Here is a 14354-nt window from a genome sequence, read left to right as displayed (position 1 = left end):
CAACTCTGAGATACCACCTCACATCTATCATATTGGTCAATATGATTAAAAAGGAAAATGATCAATGTTGGAGGTGATGTGGGACACTAATGCATTGCTGGTGGAGTTGTGAACCAATCCATCCTTTCTGGAGAACAATTTGGAATTATACCCAAAGGCCAATAAAACTGTGCATACCTTTTGATTCATTAATACCATTACTAGGTCTATATTCCAAAGAGATCACAAAAAAGGGTGAAAAATCTATTTGTACAAAAATTATTATTCAAAAAATATTATATGTTTATATATTGTCCAGAATGGCAAAGATTTGGAAATTGAGGAGATACCCATCAACTGGGGAAAGACTGAAGAAATTGTGATATATAAATGTGAGGAACACCATTGTTCTATAAGCAATCATGAGGGGAGGGTACTTCAGAGTAGCTTGGAAAGACTTATATGAACTGATAGAGAGTGAAATGAGCAGAACTAGAAGAACATTATACACACTAACAACAACATTGGGTGATGATCAAATATGATGGACTTGCACATTTCAACAGTATAATAATCAAAGACAATTAATTCTAAAAGACTTGTGATAGATAATACCATTCATGTCCAGAGGTGAAGTTGTGGAGTTTAAATATAAACCAACTATCTTCAATTTTTAAAAGTTATCTTACGCATTGTCTTTTTTTCTCTAACTTTTTTTGTTTAGATTTATTCTTTCACAACAAGATTAATATAGAACTATGTTTAACATGATTTTACATCTATATCTTATATTAGATTGCTTTCTGTCAGGGGGAGTGGCAGGGGAGGGAGAGAGGGAGAAAAATGTAAAACTCAAAACCTTGCTAAAAATGATTGTTGAAAACTACCATTGCATGTAGTTGGAAAAATAAATAAATAAAATCATTTAAAAATCACAAGAAAAGGAAAAAACACACATATACAAAAAATGTTCTTTTTGCAGTGGAAAGATTTAGAATTAAGGAGATGCCCATCAGTTGGGGAATGGCTGAACAAAATGTGGTTTATGAATGTGATGAAAGGCTATTTCTCTGTAAGAAATCATGAGTGACTAGACTTGAAAAAGTCTGGAAAGACTTGCAGGAACTGATGCTGAATGAGGGGAGCTCAACTAGAAGAATATTGTATGCATTCATAGCAACATTGTGTGATCAACTAAAATGAATTTGTTCTTCTCAGCAGTACAAAGATCAAAAGTGATTCTAAAGGACTTGTGATGAAAAATACCATCCTCATTCAGAAAAAGACTATAGAGTTTGAAAGACGACAAAAGCATACTATTTTCAATTTTTAAAATGTTTTGTGTTTTATGTTTTCCCCCTCTTATATTTTTCCCTTTTGTTCTGATTCTTCATTCACAACATGAATAATATGTAAATGTTTAACAGATTTACATTGTATAACCCTAAAGAGGAGAGGTAGGGAAGGGAAAGAGAAAGAAAAATGTGAAACCCAAAGCCTTACCAAAAAATGAATGTTGTAAACTATCTTTTCATATTGTTGGGAAAAACAAACAAACAAATAAATAAATTTACCTTAAAAAAAGAACATTCTATTTCTGGGCAGCTCTAATTCTTTGGAAGGTTTTCCTGATATCAAGTCTAAACTGATAATTTTTTTTTTGCAATTGAAATGTGATGCTCCTGGGTCTGTTCTCAGTTCCATATTCTGTCTTTTATCCTTTCAAAGAGCTGTAAGTGTCAATCATTTGAGTCTTCTTTATCTCACAGTTAATAAATGCTTCAAAAAATCTTCAAGTAACTTAGATTTAAGGTTCTTTGCTATATTGGTTGGACTCTTCTAGATCTCCAGGTTATCAACACCCTTCCTTCTTAAATTGTGGCTACCAGCACTTAACAAAATATTCCATTTGACATTTGACAAAGATAAAGAGTATGGTGCAACTATCATTACACTCTTTCTGGAAGTTATTCTCTTAATTTAGTCCAAAATTCCATTAACATTTTTTCATACTGCTGATGCATATTCTACTTTCAGTTCACTAAAACCCATAGAGGTTTTTAGAACAACTGATGTATAACTATATCTCTGATCACCTTACACTTTTACAACTTAAACTTATTACCTCTAGCTGTAATACTTGACACTGATTCCTATTGAATTTTATCTTACTAGATTCTTCCCAGTGTTCTAGCTTGTCAAGATCTTTTTGGAGCCTCACTTTGTCTTCCAGTATGTTATTCATTCCTCTTTCCTTTGGGTCATGTATAAATTTAATGAACATGACATCTTTGCCTGCATATAAGACCTTGATAAAAATCTTAACACAGGACCAGATATCAGCCCACTAAAGGCTTCTTGTTAAGCTCACACAACCATTAACTACTAACTTGTTGAAGATAATATATTCAACCATTTCCAAATATATATAATTATTCATATCATTATCAATATCTTTTAGTCTGCATATTTCTATCCTTTCCATAAAAATACTGGGAGAATTTTTTTAAAAAGCAGTACTAAAATAATCACACATGAAGCATTTCTCTGATATACAAGTTTAGTAATCTTGTCAAATAGGAAATAAGGTGAATTTGGTAGAGTCTGTTTTTGATGAAGCCATGCTGGCTCTTTTTATTCACCACTTCCCTTCTGGATTTTCACTAGCTGTCACTTTAATGAGCTGTTATAAAATTTTCCTAGGAATTGACGTCAAGCTCACAAACCTATTGGACTGAGATTCTATTCTCTTTCCTTTTTGATCATCAGAACATTTGCCTTTTTTGCAGGTCTGAAGTACTTCCCCTATTCTCCAGTTTTGGAAAAATTGTCAACTATGGCTCATCAACCACCCCATCAATATTTTCAGTGTCAGATGATAGAGGACATTTAGATCAAGTCATCTGACTTGAGTTCACCAAGAGCATCTAGGTGCTCCCTTATTCTCCTCTTTCTTAAATTTTGTACCAACTCCCTATTATAACCATTTTTCCTCTGTAATTTCCAAGTTCAAAAGAAATACTCATTAGCAGAAAAAAAATAGAAAGGAAGATGAAAAAGTCCTGCCTTAACTGTTTTCAGTAGTCATCACCTCATCAACCCAAAGCAAAGGTTCTATTCCTTCTAAAAATTATCTTAATGTATATTCCTTGAAGGCAAGAACCATTTCATTTTTTGTTACTATGTCCTCAGTATTTAGCACAGTTTTTGGCACAGAATTGATGCTTAATAGCTGTTTTTTAGTCTATTGATTTTTTTGGGTTTTTTGAAAGTCATGTCATTTGGGGGGATTGAAAGCTAGAAAACAATATATGAGCATTACATATAAAATATTTTATTCATCATACTTTTAAAATTCCTGATAAAACATTTGTAATTCACATAAACATTTAGTAAAAAAAAAGTATTTGTTCTCATTTTCCCATTCCCCCCAAAAAAACTTTCTCCTCCTAATTACAACCTTTTCTAACAATGTTAACTTGTCACATGATACTAAGCTCAAAGGTGTAGAGGGAACCTATCACTGAAACATCATTCGCTGCAAGGAGGCTTGATAAAATAATTTGGCATAATCTTTTAACATCCCAAGAAAACATAAACTGACACTATACGTGTAAAACATTATGGATTCATAATTCATGTTCTAGGTCAATCAATCAACAAGGATTTATTAAGCATTCATTCTGTCAGAAGGCAACTTGCAATTATTTCACCTCATCTAGGATCCAATTACCTTTCCCATACTTTGAATTCCTCAGTACTCACATTGTTTTTAACTCATCCATTTTACACAATTTAACTTGTGTTTTCTAGTTGTTTCTTATATGATTTTTTTCATCTAATTATAAATATCCTTAAAATCCAGAACAAAGTTTTGTTTTGTAATATTTTGTATCCTCCACAATGCTATGTATAGAACTATGCATAAAAAAGACTTAATAAATGTTTGTATAATAGTTTAATGAAAAAATTAAAATGAAACAAAAAATATTTCACAAAAGCTAGTCTTAAGAAAAGATCTATAACCCAAAATTTCTGAGTTAGAACATATGATCTATTATGACATTGTTACTTATTTTCATTGCAGAATTTATTTTCAGAAATGTTTTAATTCAAGTTTTATAAACCTATTTATAAAAGCTAATGATTAAAAATAATTTAAACAATATAGTTTTTTTCATAAACACTATACCTCAAAAGTTGATTTTAAAAAGGTTTGGGGGGGTGGCAGAGCCAATATGGCAACAGTAGAACAGCCTCTCTTAGGAGGTCTCTCCAAAATATTTCAAAAACTTTAAAATTATGACTCTAAATTTTTGAGAGACATAACTGACAGAAAGATTCAGTGAGACAATTTTCCAACCCAATGTAACCTGGAAAATTATGGGAAGGCTCTATTCCACAACCTCCCTGGAACAGCCTGCAAGGCACCGGAATCCCTGGGAGTCCTGGCTCCTGGCAGCAGAAGCAGTTTCCTGACCTGCCACCCCAGGGAACATGAAGCACAGCTTGGAAGATCAGCAGGGTAATGTCTGCCAGAGTGAGCACAGAGTGTGAAGCCCAGACTAGCATGGCCCTCCTTAGCATGGCTTTGGCCCTCAGTGCAGCCCAGACCCCAGGAAAATGAAGAAGGCCTGTGGAGCCACTCAGCAGGGAGCCAGACCACAGCTATTCCTTGAGTGCTCAGTCCACAGAAGGTAAGGGAATAGAGGGGACTGCCAAGGTGTGTTCCTCTGTCCCTGGAACAGGATTCTGGGGTTTTGACCATATTCAGACCCTGGTCATAGTCTGGAGCCCCCATAAAGCAGGGACATTCTTCACAGGCCCCAGGGTAAAGGGATGTGCTTGTGGTCATTCAAAGACCAAGAAAGCAGTCAAAGCTTCTCATAAGACATTGAGGGAACTGAGGTCTGAGCAAGGTGGGGGGGGGTCCCAATAATACTCAAAAGCTCAGGAAGCACCTCAAAACCAGGGCACAGGCTGGGGAAATGAGTAAATACAAAAAAAAAGAGACCTGACCATAGACAATTACATTGGGCCCATGAAGAACCAAAATATACAATCTGAAGATGGAAAAAGTCCAAGCTTCTACATCTAAAGACTCCAAGAAATATAGAAGTTGGTCACAGGCTATGACAGAGATCAAAAATGATTTTGAAAATCAAGGGAGATAGAAGAAAAATTGGGAAGAGAAATGAGAGAGATGCAAGAAAAACAAGAAAATCAAGTCAGCACTTAGTCAAAGAGATCCAAAAAATGCTGAAGGAAATAACACATTAAAAACCAGTTTAGGGGTGGCTAGGTGGCATAGTGAATAAAGCACCGGCCTTGGAGTCAGGAGTACCTGGGTTCAAATCCAGTCTCAGACACTTAATAATTACCTAGCTGTGTGGCCTTGAGCAAGCCACTTAACCTCATTTGCCTTGAAAAAACCTAAAAAAAAACAGTTTAGATCAAATGTATAAAATGAGTTCAAAAAGTTAATGTGGAGAAGAATGCCTTAAAAAGCAGAATTGTTCAGATGGAAAAGGAGATAAGAAAGCTCTCTGAGGAAAACAAATCCTTCAAATGTAGAATGAAACCAAAGGAAGCTGATGACTGTGAGAAATGAAGACACAATAATTCAATATGAAAAAGTAAAAGAAAATGTGAAATATCTCATTGAAAAAACAACTGATCTGGAAAAAACAGATCCAAAAAAGATAATTTAAAAATTATTGGGCTACCTGAAAGTCATGATCAGTACAAGAGCCTTGACTTCATTTTAAAAGAATTTCTACAGGAAAATTGTCCTGATATCCTAGAAGCAGAGGGCAAAACATAAACTGAGAGAATCCACCAATTTCCTCCAGAAAGAGATTCAAAAAATTAGCTTCCAGGAATATTATAGCCAAGTTCCATAACTCCTAAGGCAAAGAGAAAATATTACAAGCAGCCAGAAGGACACAATTCAAATGTCAAGGAGCTACAATCAAAACTACATAAGACTTAGTAGCAACTACAATAAGAGCTTGTAGGGCTTGGAATATAATATTCCAGAAGGCAAAAGAGCATGGAATGCAGCTGAGAATAAACTGCCCAGCAAAACTGAACATCCTGGACTTTCAATGAAACAAGGGAATTTCAAATGTTCCTGTTGAAATGACAGAACTGAACAAAAAGTTTGATCTTCAAGTACAGGGCTCAGGTGAAGCATAGAGAGGGTGGAGAAGAGTAAATTATGAGGGATTTAATGATGATGAACTACATATAATCCTGCATTGAAAGATGATACTGATAATACTCATATGAACCTTCTCATTTAATATAGCAGGTAGAAGAAGCTTTTATAGATGAGGTACAGGAGAAAGTCGAACTTGAAGGTATAATTTATTGTAAAAATGAAGTCAATGGGTAAAAGGGAAATGTACTGGGAGTAAGAGAAAGGAGAGGTAGAATAAGCTAACATATTTCATGAAAAAGAATCAAGAAATAGCTTTTGCAATGGTATGGAGATGGGGGAAGGTGAGAGGGAATGAGGAAGGCTTCATTCTCATCAAAAATGGATCAAGAGTGGGGTGGCTAGGTGGTGCAGTGAATAGAGCACTGGCCTTGGAGTCAGGAGTACCTGGGTTCTAATCTGGTCTCAGACACTTAATAATTGCCTAGCCATGTAGCCTTGGGCAAGCCACTTAACCCCATTGCCTTACAAAAACTAAAAAAAATGGATCAGAGAGGAAACAGCATACATACTCTATAGGGTATAGAAATCTAGAAGAAAAAAGAGAGAAAGGGCATGGGGGAGGGAAGAGGGGATGTGGGTGATAGAGGAAAGGGTAAGTCATAGAAGAATATAGTCAGATATAACACATTTTCTTTTTTATTTTTTGCAAGGTGGTGGGATTGGATGGCCTTTCCAGGGCCATAGGGCTGGGTGCTTGCTAAGTCTCCGGGGTGGGGTGAAGTCCTGGGGCCTCTTAGCCTCAGGGCCAGTGCTCTGTCCACTGTGCCACTCAGTTGCCCCACAGAACAGTTTTGAAGAGGGACAGAGTAAAAGGAGAAAGAAAATATAAAAGATGGTAGTGGGGAGGAATGGATGGAGGGAATTACAATCAGCAATAGCAACTATGGCAAAATATGGAAGTAACTTCTACGATGGACTTATGATAAAGAATGTGATCCACCAGAGACAGAGCTGATGGTATCAGAACACAGACTGAAACACATTTTTTTCCTCTTTCTTTCATTCACTTTATTTCTCATGATGCTTTATATGTTTGTGGTGGAGGGGTATTATGTTAACTCTTGCAACAAGACTTTTTTAGTGATGTGTAAATAAATTAAAGAAAATTGTTAATAAATTTTTTTAAAAAGAAAGGAGAAAAACGTGTTACAGATTCTATAAATACTAATTGTTGTTAACTACATGATGGAAATATAGCCTTGGCTTCTATGAGCATGCCTAGTTTTGTCTAATTTGCAGCCTGTTGCATCTCTCCTATGGTGGCATTCTTTGATTGGCTTTCACCCTTTTTTTTCAGGATCCCTTTTTTCAGGGACTCCTATTTGCCATGACCAGCATGGATGTCATTAACTCAACTGAGAGGAAAGGGACTTGCTTTTGCCTACTGGCTCCTAGAAATGAGCCTGGGAAGTATTTGTTTCTCTTCTATGCTCTTTGTCCTCAATTTCAGATGCCAGAAGAGTTCCTCCTTTGGATCAGAGACCTAGAGTTCCTTGAAGCCAATTACAGGCTGATATGAACATGCTAAAAAGCCAAGGTGCCTGGCACTCAAGACCAAGGCAAGCCCAAGTCCAACATTAAACTTAGAACTTGGACTGGGCTCTTTAGGAAGTGATCTCAGCTATGAATCTAGACCCCTTCCCTTCCTCAGAGACTGAGAGGATGAGTTTGTGTCTCACAGTACAAGATGGATCTCTTTGTGATTATATCTTTCGAAGTAAAAGTTTGACTGTGTTACATATGGAGGATCAGGGGACATGGATTTCCATGTAAAACAATATTTGCTCAAAAAAGATCAGACTATGGAAATGAATTTCACTATTGCCAGAGACATGTCTATTACAAATGCAATCAAAGGTTGATAAATACATTAGCCTGTATCACTAATGAATGAGCCTGACCTTCTAGAAGCCACAACTACTTTTTAAATATTTTCAGAAGTGCTTTTTTTATTGATTGATTTAAAATATCTGGTCATTTAAAAGCTAATAAGTGTCATGAACCATAAGCATACCTCTAATTTCGACTTCACAGATTCCTCAAGTATATTTAATAAGATCTATTTAATCAAGAAAATCTTTAGGGGCAGCTGGTGGCACAAATGGATCAAGCACCAGCCCTGAAGTCAGGAGTACCTGAGTTCAAATCTGGCCTCAATAATTACCTAGCTGTGTGGCCTTGGGCAAGCCACTTAACCCCATTGCCTTGCAAAAAATCTAAAAAGAAAATATTTGAGCTACTCATTAAGAGAATACTGTTCATAGTGTTAGAGTTAATGAAACAATAAACAACTTTTGTGATTAAAGTTACATCATTCAATTGATGTAAAAATCATTTATTCTAACTATAATACTCTAGTGCCATGATCAAAATTGCTTTGCATTTGGCATATACAAATAAAAATAAATACAACTAAAATCATTGCCTTTTAAATATTATTGAAATACTCACAAACATAGAAATTTATAAATATGGCATACAATAATATTTCATTCAACTTGGAAGGACTTAACCAGTCAGGCAAAGCCAGTAGAGGAGCATCAGGTAGTAGATTAAATTTAAAAGAAAAGATATCCTCTCCTTCTCCTTTTTACTCTGACTCCAAAGATTCCCCAACCCAGGAACTAAGATTAGGGGACAAAAGGCCAATGAAGAGTAGTAGAATGTCCAGAATCAGAAAATTGCAAATCTGGTGGAACATCTAAATATTATGACTAGTACAATATTCCTAAGTATTGATTGCTGCAATGGTGGCTATCTGATCTCTTCTTTACCTTGAAATTATTGAAATTTATCTAACAGGCAATCCTAAGTAAGTTTTAAAAGAACATTTCTTCAAAGAGAAACATCATGCTGCTGAAGTAGTTGTGATTACACATTAGAGAGTCAGATTTGACATTTAGTTGGATATCAAATTTAAAGTACTTCATTAACAGTTGAAGGAATTATTTTCTGTTTATTAAGTACTATCATGTTACAAACTATGTTCTATGAATACAAAGAAAAGCAAAAGATAGTTCTTATTCTCGAGTTCATGATTTAATAAGAAAAATTATGTCAACTAACATAAACAAGATACATACAAAATAAACTGGAGTTAATCAGCAAAGTTAAGGCACTAGCATCAAGGGAAATCAGGAAAAATATTTTGTTTTGTTTTGTGGATGATGGAATTTTGATTGGGATTTCAAAGAAGGCAGAAATGCCTGGAGATAGAGATGAGAAGGCAGAGAATGAGGAGAGAGGAGGGAGGGTTGAGGAGTGGGAGAGTTCCAAAATGGAAGACAATAGTAGCAACCAGAAGAAATCTCCAGTCCAGTTATTTTATACAGACCAACAATACTTTTTCTTATTCAATTCTAATCTCTCAATTTTGTCTCATCATTGAGGCAACAAGAAGGTACCCAAGAGGCCTGTATTTGCTGGCTACAACACATTCTCAAAGTTTCTTTATGTAGAATCCATTCTGAGCCAACTTTTCCAACTACCTCTAACATTGTTGGTTCAGGTCCAGAAAAAAGTGGTTGATTATATCACCCCTCAGAGTTTTAAAAATAAACTTGAGATGCTGAGATTTCTAGTACTATTGCTTATGAGCCCCTACTGATGTTTCCCACTGATTATTAGCCAATAGTTAAATTATCTTTTAACAAAGATACTTACTAAATAATTGGCTAAAAGAAATTCCCCAAAAAGCTTTAGAAAGGAGGGCTACCTCTTTCTGCAAGTCATAAACAAGGGGAGAGTTGGATAAAGATGTCTGGGTAATATGAAACAAGGAAAGGGGAAAAAAAGGAAAATTCGATCAAATGAGGGAGTCAAGATGGCAAATTAGAGGTAGCATCCCAGATAAACTCTCTCAACATTCCCCTCCAAACAACATTTAAATAGGGTCTCAAATGAAATTTGGAAAGGCAGAGCCAATAAAAGGTTGGAGAGACATTTTTCTACCCTCCAAAAAAACTTAGGAGATAAGCAAGAGAGATCTGTAACACCAGGTAAGCAACAGACTGGAGCATATTCAGAGTAGCAGCAGCAACAGCAACTAAAGGAACACACTCTCCATAGAGGGGTTAAGGAGCTTGAGAAAATGGTCAGACAAATATTACAATGCTATGTTAGTACTGCCAACAGTTGGTACTGAAGACAGCTGATTTTGTATGGCAACTCTTTTACCCATGTGCAGTTCAAGGACAGAGAGAAGTACTGGTGGTCTCTCACAGTTTCAATTCCAAAGCATAAAGAAGTCCAAGTGTTTGTGTCTGGAGGTGATCAGGATCCTTCCTGGGTAAACAATGGTGTGCAGACCAGGAGAGCAATGATCCTAGGATCATACCAACTTGGAAGCAATAAAAATTTATAAACCCCCAACCCCAGAACTAACTCTGAAAAGTCTGATGTTTGTGAAAATGCCTCCCCAGCCCCAGGTGAGTAGTGCACAAATTAAACATAAAGTTCAAAGTCAAAAAGTTAACTGGGAAAATGAGCAAACAATAATAACAACAACAACAAAAAGAAATTGACCATAAAAAGTTCATAAGGTGACAAGGAAGATCAAGACAAACTCAGAAGACATCAATGTGAAACAGTTATAAACAAAGTCTCAAGGAAGTATACTAATTGGAACCAAGTCCAATAAGAAGACCTGGAAAAAATAAAAGAAAGCAATGAGTCAGAGTAAAATTTGGAAAATCAAAAGAGAGAAATCCAAGAAAATTATGAAAAATGAATTATCAACTTGGTTAAAAAAAAAGACAAAAAATGCCAAATAAAATAACCTTTAAGGGGAGGCTAGGTGGCATAGTGGATAAAACACTGGCCTTGGAGTCAGGAGTACCTGGGTTCTAATACGGTCTCAGACATTTAATAATTACCTAGCTGTGTGGCCTTGGGCAAGCCACTTAACACCATTTGCCTTGCAAAAACCTAAATAATAATAATAATAATAATAACAATAATAATAATAACCTTTAAGAAAGAAACTGGTGGGGCAGCTAGGTGGCGCAGTGGGGGCAGCTAGGTGGTGCAGTTGGGGGAAGCTAGGTGGTACAATGGATAGAGCACTGGCCCTGTAGTCAGGAGTACCTCAGTTCAAATCTGTCCTCAGACACATAATAATTACCTAGCTGTGTGGCCTTGGGCAAGCCACTTAACCCCATTTGCCTTGCAAAAAACTAAAAAGAATAAAAATCTCCCCAAACAAAATAATTCCTCAAAAATAAAATTGGGTAAATGGAAGCTAAAAACTTCATGAGACATCAAGGTACAATAAAGAAAGTCAAAACAATGAAAAAAATTGAAGAAAATTAGAAAGATCTCATTGGAAAAACTACCTAGAAAGTAGGTCAAGGAGAGGAAATTTAAAAATTATTTGACTATCTTAAAACCATAATCAGTGAAAGAGCCTTGACAACATATTTCAAGAAACTGTCAAGGAAAACTGCCCTGATATCTTAGATCCAGAGAATAAAATAGAAATTTAAAGAATCCATCAATCACCACCTGAAAGAGATCCAAAATGAAAAAAAGCAGGCATGTTATAACCAAATTCCCCTAGTCTAAGAGAAAATACTTTAAGCTGTCAGAAAAAAAGCAATTCAAATATCATCAAGTCACAATCAGGATTACAAAAGATTTGGTGGTATTCAAAAAAACAGATATCTTATTGTCTGATTTTGTTACCTCTCAGACTTCTTGTCTCTTCCTTAAGGATATGATTTCTCTCTCATCACACTCAATTTGGATCAATGTACAACATGGAAACAAAGTAAAGACTGACAGATTGCTTTCTGTGTGGAGGTGGGGGGAGGGAAGTGAGATTGGGGGAAAAATGTAAAACTCAAATAATATCTTTAATAAAAAAAATTTAAAAAAAAGATTTTGTGGTCTCCAAATTAAGAGGAAGGGAATTAAGGCTTGGTATATGAACCAGAAGGCAAAGGAGTTAGTTTTACAACCAAGAATTACCTACCCAGCAAAACTGAGTATAATCCTTTAGGGAATAAAATGAATATTTAATGAAATAGAGGACATTCAAGCATTCCTGATGAAAAGACCAGAACTGAATAGAAAATCTGACGTTCAAATATAAGACTCAAGGGAACTATAACAAGGTAAACATGAAAGAGTAATTGTTGGAAACTAAAGAAAGCTAAACTGTTTACAATCCTTCCTGGGAAGATAATACATGTAACTCTTAAGACCTTTATCATTATTAGGGCAGTTAAAAGCAGTTTTAATAGACAGAGGGCATGGATGCGATTTAATTATGTTGGGATGATCTCCCAAACAAAAGTGTGAGAAAGATGAATACATTTCAAGACATGGGAAGGGAAGGGTAGAGTAGGAAAAATTTTCTCACATAAAAGAAGCACAGGAGGAAAAGCTTTTTCTTTTTTTTAAAGTGAAGAGGAAAATTGGAGAGGGGCAATGTCTGAATCTCACTTTTATTAAAATAGGTTCAGCTCCTGGACTGGCTCCAGTGGTGGCAGCTCCGGCGGCCCCGGGCCGGGCGTCTGTGTGCGTTGGCCTGTATGAAGGAACTTAGCAAGCTCTGCAGCAGCACGGCCGCTGCTGCAGAGGCCCACGATCAGGACATCAGGGGCAACCACTAAGAAAGGAAGAATGCAGAAATCAGAGTGTCATGGAAACTTACAAATGAGAAACAGAGTGACAAGGACCTATGAACAAAGAACCTCATCAGGTTCCCAAATAAAACCTAGATCTGTAGTACAACAAAACAAGTCATTATCCTCCAACAATTCTCCAGATTTTGTGAAGAAACCTCACCCTCGGCCAAGTGATAAACTTAATCCTAAAACTATTGACCTGTTTAGTGATCAACCACATGCCCCTTCTGCTTTTGCTGCTATTTACTCCAAAGGAGGTATTCCTTGCAGGTTGGTACATGGTTCAGTAAAACACAAATTAAAGTGGGACTGTCTTCCTGAAACTCTTCCATTTGATCCTCTTCTTATTACTTTAGCAGAGGGTTTAAGAGAGACTAAACATCCATATACATTTGTATCAAAAGAAGGGTTTAAAGAATTACTTTTGGTTGAAGGTGCTACTGAAAAAACTGTGCCCTTGCTACCTAGACTGATTCCTGTCTTGACAGCAGCTCTGACTCATCCAGATGGTGAAGTATTTGAAAGGGAATTGAATGCTTTAGTACAGCTGAGTGGTATTGTTGGGCCTTCTCTAAATGATCATCTGAAGCATGTGCTTACAAGTCTTTCCAAGAGACTAATAGATAAGAAATTCAAAGAGCCAATCACCAGTGCTTTACAAAAGCTAGAACAATGTGGTGGAAGTGGCAGCCTAACAATCATCAAAGCTAAAATTCCAACTTATTGTTCCATCTTCTCTTAAAAGGAATGATAAAACCATTTGACATTGTGAGAGATGTCAGAAGTTTCTTGGTGAACATCATAGGATCCCTTTTGAACATGTTTCATATTTTTTATCACAGCTACTGATTTGTTATTTACTTCACTGATGATGGGGAAATCTTGAGAGCATCATCCATTATCCAGAACCCAGAAATGCATGCTATCATGGAACTGATGTACAATACTGATGAACTTCTCTGGGCAACCAAATTTTGACTTAATTTTCCATAACCCCCACAACTGACAGTATCAAAGGCCTCGGTCAGATCTACAAATATTGTATACAGACCTTTGTTCTGTTCCTGGCATTTTTCCTGGAGTTGTCAGGCGGCAAACACCAAATTGACTATTCCTCTACCCTTCTGAAGCACACTGGCTCTGAGGAAGGTGACCAATTTTCAGGTGAAGGATCAGCCTATTGAGAAGGACTCTGGCAAGAATCTTACCAGCAACGACAAATAGAGAAATATGCCTGTGATTGTCACAGGACAATCTATTCCCTTTATCTTTATAGGTAAAGGAAATGGAGGCATGCTTGAATTCTTGGGAGAAAACCTCTTCATGCCATGTAACCTGGAAAATTTTAGTCAGTTTTTGGATGAGCAATGGACCCCCCCACCTTTTAGATCACAGCTGGAATAGAATCAGCACCACCTGCTTTGCCACTTGAAAGGAGCCTAATGGCATTCAAAACCTCTTCTTCAATTGGCACTTCAGCTAGAGACTGATTGACTTCAACTTGAGGTAAATGGTCAATGGCT

At 36.3% G+C, this 14354-nt stretch overlaps 1 protein-coding gene and 1 pseudogene across 5 annotated transcripts in view; one reads left to right on the top strand and one right to left on the bottom strand.

The window, feature by feature from the left end:
- The window catches only part of PXDNL (peroxidasin like), a 586539-nt gene that overhangs the window by 447002 nt on the left and 125183 nt on the right, over positions 1–14354 (bottom strand). The gene's annotated exons all lie outside the window — the stretch shown is intronic.
- Positions 12812–13636, top strand: LOC141499681 (PACRG-like protein pseudogene; annotated as a pseudogene).

The sequence above is a fragment of the Macrotis lagotis genome, chromosome X (assembly GCF_037893015.1).
Source record: "Macrotis lagotis isolate mMagLag1 chromosome X, bilby.v1.9.chrom.fasta, whole genome shotgun sequence".
Lineage (NCBI taxonomy): Eukaryota > Metazoa > Chordata > Mammalia > Peramelemorphia > Peramelidae > Macrotis > Macrotis lagotis.
This window is presented reverse-complemented; position numbering and strand designations above follow the sequence as displayed.